Here is a 4,864-nt window from a genome sequence, read left to right as displayed (position 1 = left end):
GCAGCCCAGTTTAACGAAAAATTGGTTCAAGTTAAAGTTTCAACGCTTTTAAGAGCATTGAAACGTATAAAAATTGTTTAGAAAAATTACATGAGTGAGCCTTGTGGCCCTAAGAAAAATTGCCCGTTCGGCGTGATTACGTGAGGTTTCAGGAGGAGGAGCAGGAGGAGGAGGAGGAATATTATACACAGATTGATGAAGCAGAAATGTCCCCGTTTTGGATGGTGATAGAGAACGATGCTTCCATCCGCGGGTGCAGCCTACGTATTGTTTAGGTATCGCTGCTGTCCGCTGGTGGAGAAGAGAAGTCTGGGGAAATCCAGGCTTTGTTCATCTTGATGAGTGTAAGCCTGTCGGCACTGTCGGTTGACAGGCGTGTACGCTTATCTGTAATGATTCCCCCAGCCGCACTAAACACCCTCTCTGACAAGACGCTAGCCGCAGGACAAGCAAGCACCTCCAGAGCATACAGCGCGAGTTCAGGCCACGTGTCCAGCTTCGACACCCAGTAGTTGTAGGTGGCAGAGGCGTCACGGAGGACGGTCGTGCGATCGGCTACGTACTCCCTCACCATCCTTTTACAGTGCTCCTGCCGACTCAGCCTTGACTGGGGAGCGGTGACACAGTCTTGGTGGGGAGCCATAAAGCTGTCCAGGGCCTTAAAGAGTGTTGCACTGCCTGTGCTGTACATGCTGCTCGATCTCCGCACCTCCCCTGCTACCTGGCCCTCGGAACTGCGCCTTCTGCCACTAGCGCTGTCAGATGGGAATTTTACCATCAGCTTGTCCGCCAGGGTCCTGTGGTATAGCAACACTCTCGAACCCCTTTCCTCTTCGGGAATGAGAGTGGAAAGGTTCTCCTTATACCGTGGGTCGAGCAGTGTGTACACCCAGTAATCCGTAGTGGCCAGAATGCGTGCAACGCGAGGGTCACGAGAAAGGCATCCTAACATGAAGTCAGCCATGTGTGCCAGGGTACCTGTACGCAACACATGGCTGTCTTCACTAGGAAGATCACTTTCAGGATCCTCCTCCTCCTCTTCCTCCTCAGGCCATACACGCTGAAAGGATGACAGGCAAGCAGCATGAGTACCCTCAGCAGTGGGCCAAGCTGTCTCTTCCCCCTCCTCCTCATCCTCCTCATGCTCCTCCTCCTCCTCCTCACCGCGCTGAGATATAGACAGGAGGGTGCTCTGACTATCCAGCGACATACTGTCTTCCCCCGCCTCCGTTTCCGAGCGCAAAGCATCTGCCTTTATGCTTTGCAGGGAACTTCTCAAGAGGCATAGCAGAGGAATGGCGACGCTAATGATTGCAGCATCGCCGCTCACCACCTGGGTAGACTCCTCAAACTTTCCAAGGACCTGGCAGATGTCTGCCAACCAGGCCCACTCTTCTGAAAAGAATTGAGGAGGCTGACTCCCACTGCGCCGCCCATGTTGGAGTTGGTATTCCACTATAGCTCTACGCTGCTCATAGAGCCTGGCCAACATGTGGAGCGTAGAGTTCCACCGTGTGGGCACGTTGCACAGCAGTCGGTGCACTGGCAGATTAAACCGATGTTTCAGGGTGCGCAGGGTGGCAGCGTCCGTGTGGGACTTGCGGAAATGTGCGCAGAGCCGGCGCACCTTTACGAGCAGGTCTGACAAGCGTGGGTAGCTTTTCAGAAAGCGCTGAACCACCAAATTAAAGACGTGGGCCAGGCATGGCACGTGCGTGAGGCTGCCGAGCTGCAGAGCCGCCACCAGGTTACGCCCGTTGTCACACACGACCATGCCCGGTTGGAGGCTCAGCGGCGCAAGCCAACGGTCGGTCTGCTCTGTTAGACCCCGCAGCAGTTCGTGGGCCGTGTGCCTCTTATCTCCTAAGCTGAGTAGTTTCAGCACGGCCTGCTAATGCTTGCCCACCGCTGTGCTGCCACGCCGCGCGACACCGACTGCTGGCGATGTCCTGATGCTGCTGACACATCTAGATTGCGAGACAGAGGTTGCGGAGGAGGAGGAGGAGGAGTAGGGTGCTTTAGTGGAGGAAGCATACACCCCCGAAGATACCACCACCGAGCTGGGGCCCGCAATTCTGGGGGTGGGTAGGACGTGAGCGGTCCCAGGCTCTGACTCTGTCCCAGCCTCCACTATATTCACCCAATGTGCCGTCAGGGAGATGTAGTGGCCCTGCCCGCCTGTGCTTGTCCACGTGTCCATTGTTAAGTGGACCTTGGCAGTAACCGCGTTGGTGAGGGCGCGTACAATGTTGCGGGAGACGTGGTCGTGCAGGGCTGGGACGGCACATCGGGAAAAGTAGTGGCGACTGGGAACTGAGTAGCGCGGGGCCGCCGCCGCCATCATACTTTTGAAGGACTCCGTTTCCACAACCCTATACGGCAGCATCTCAAGGCTGATAAATTTGGCTATGTGCACGTTTAACGCTTGAGCGTGCGGGTGCGTGGCGGCGTACTTGCGCTTGCGCTCAAACACTTGCGCTAGCGACGGCTGGACGGTGCGGTGCGAGACATTGGTGGATGGGGCCAAGGACAGCGGAGGTGAGGGTGTGGGTGCAGGCCAGGAGACGGTCGTGCCTGTGTCCTGAGAGGGGGGTTGGATCTCAGTGGCAGGTTGGGGCACAGGGGGAGAGGCAGCGGTGCAAACCGGAGGCGGTGAACAGCCTTCGTCCCACCTTGTGGGGTGCTTGGCCATCATATGTCTGCGCATGCTGGTGGTGGTGAGGCTGGTGGTGGTGGCTCCCTGGCTGATCTTGGCGCGACAAAGGTTGCACACCAGTGTTCGTCGGTCGTCAGGCGTCTCTGTGAAAAACTGCCAGACCTTAGAGCACCTTGGCCTCTGCAGGGTGGCATGGCGCGAGGGTGCGCTTTGGGATACAGTTGGTGGATTATTCGGTCTGGCCCTGCCTCTACCCCTGGCCACCGCACTTCTGGGGTGGGTAGGAAGTGAGCGGTCCCAGGCTCTGACTCTGTCCCAGCCTCCACTAAATTCACCCAATGTGCCGTCATGGAGATATAGTGGCCCTGCCCGCCTGTGCTTGTCCACGTGTCCGTTGTTAAGTGGACCTTGCCAGTAACCGCGTTGGTGAGGGCGCGTACAATGTTGCGGGAGACGTGGTCGTGCAGGGCTGGGACGGCACATCGGGAAAAGTAGTGGCGACTGGGAACTGAGTAGCGCGGGGCCCCCGCCGCCATCATACCTTTGAAAGCCTCCGTTTCCACAACCCTATACGGCAGCATCTCCAGGCTGATAAATTTGGCTATGTGCACGTTTAACGCTTGAGCGTGCGGGTGCGTGGCGGCGTACTTGCGCTTGCACTCCAACACTTGCGCTAGCGACAGCTGGACGGTGCGCTGACAGACATTGGTGGATGGGGCCGAGGACAGCGGAGGTGAGGGTGTGGGTGCAGGCTGGGAGACGGTCGTGCCTGTGTCCTGAGAGGGGGGTTGGATCTCAGTGGCAGGTTGGGGCACAGGGGGAGAGGCAGCGGTGCAAACCGGAGGCGGTGAACGGCCTTCGTCCCACCTTGTGGGGTGCTTGGCCATCATATGTCTGCGCATGCTGGTGGTGGTGAGGCTGGTGGTGGTGGCTCCCCGGCTGATCTTGGCGTGACACAGGTTGCACACCACTGTTCCTTGGTCGCCTGCACTCTCAGTGAAAAACTGCCAGACCTTTGAGCACCTCGGCCTCTGCAGGGTGGCATGGCGCGAGGGGGCGCTTTGGGAAACAGTTGGTGGATTATTCGGTCTGGCCCTGCCTCTACCCCTGGCCACCGCACTACCTCTTCCAACCTGCCCTGCTGCTGCCCTTGCCTCCCCCTCTGAAGACCTGTCCTGAGTAGGCGTTGCAAACCAGGTGGGGTCAGTCACCTCATCGTCCTGCTGCTCTTCATCAGAATCCTCTGTGCGCTCCTCCCTCGGACTTACTGCCCTTACTACTACCTCACTGATAGACAACTGTGTCTCATCGTCATCGTCCTCCTCACCCACTGAAAGGTCTTGAGACAGTTGCCGGAAGTCCCTAGCTTCATCCCCCGGACCCCGGGAACTTTCCAATGGTTGGGCATCAGTGACGATAAACTCCTCTGGTGGGAGAGGAACCACAGCTGCCCAATCTGAGCAGGGGCCCGAGAACAGTTCCTGGGAGTCTTCCCACTCCTGAGCAGGTCTCATTGTAGTGGAGTGAGGAGGCTGGGAGGAAGGAGGAGCAGCAGCCAGAGGATTCGGATTTGCAGCAGTGGACGGCGCAGAACTGTGGGTGGACGATAGGTTGCTCGAAGCACTTTCTGCCATCCACGACAGGACCTGCTCACACTGCTCATTTTCTAATAAAGGTCTCCCGCGTGGACCCATTAATTGTGCGATGAATGTGGGGACGCCAGAAACGTGCCTCTCTCCTAATCGCGCAGCAGTCGGCTGCGATACACCTGGATCAGGAGTTCGGCCTGTGCCCACACCCTCACTTGGGCCTACGCGTCCTCGGCCGCGTCCACGTCCTCTAGGCCTACCCCTACCTCTCAGCATGCTGTATTACCAGTGATTTGATTTCCCAGCCAGAAAATAAATTGGCGCAAGCCTGCTGTTAAACTTAGCTGGCTGCGTATGATTTTTGTTTAAGTTCTCCACCCAGCACACACGTACCCAGAACGCTGAGGACTGTCAGAGGCAGGCCAAATAGAATAGTTGCCCTTTTTTTTAAAAGGAAAGGCCCACTGCCTATATTCAATCAATAATAAATGTGTTGTGGCCCTGCAGTGTGTCACAGAACTGCAGTGTTGCACTGTTATTAACTGCAGCAGAGCGGTGATTTCCCAGCCAGGAAATAAATTGGCGCAAGCCTGCAGGCCAAATAGAATTTTTGCCCTTT

This window comes from Eleutherodactylus coqui, chromosome 6 (assembly GCF_035609145.1).
Source record: "Eleutherodactylus coqui strain aEleCoq1 chromosome 6, aEleCoq1.hap1, whole genome shotgun sequence".
Taxonomy (NCBI): Eukaryota; Metazoa; Chordata; class Amphibia; order Anura; family Eleutherodactylidae; genus Eleutherodactylus; species Eleutherodactylus coqui.
The sequence above is the reverse complement of the archived record's forward strand: the minus strand, read 5'-3'. Positions refer to the sequence as shown.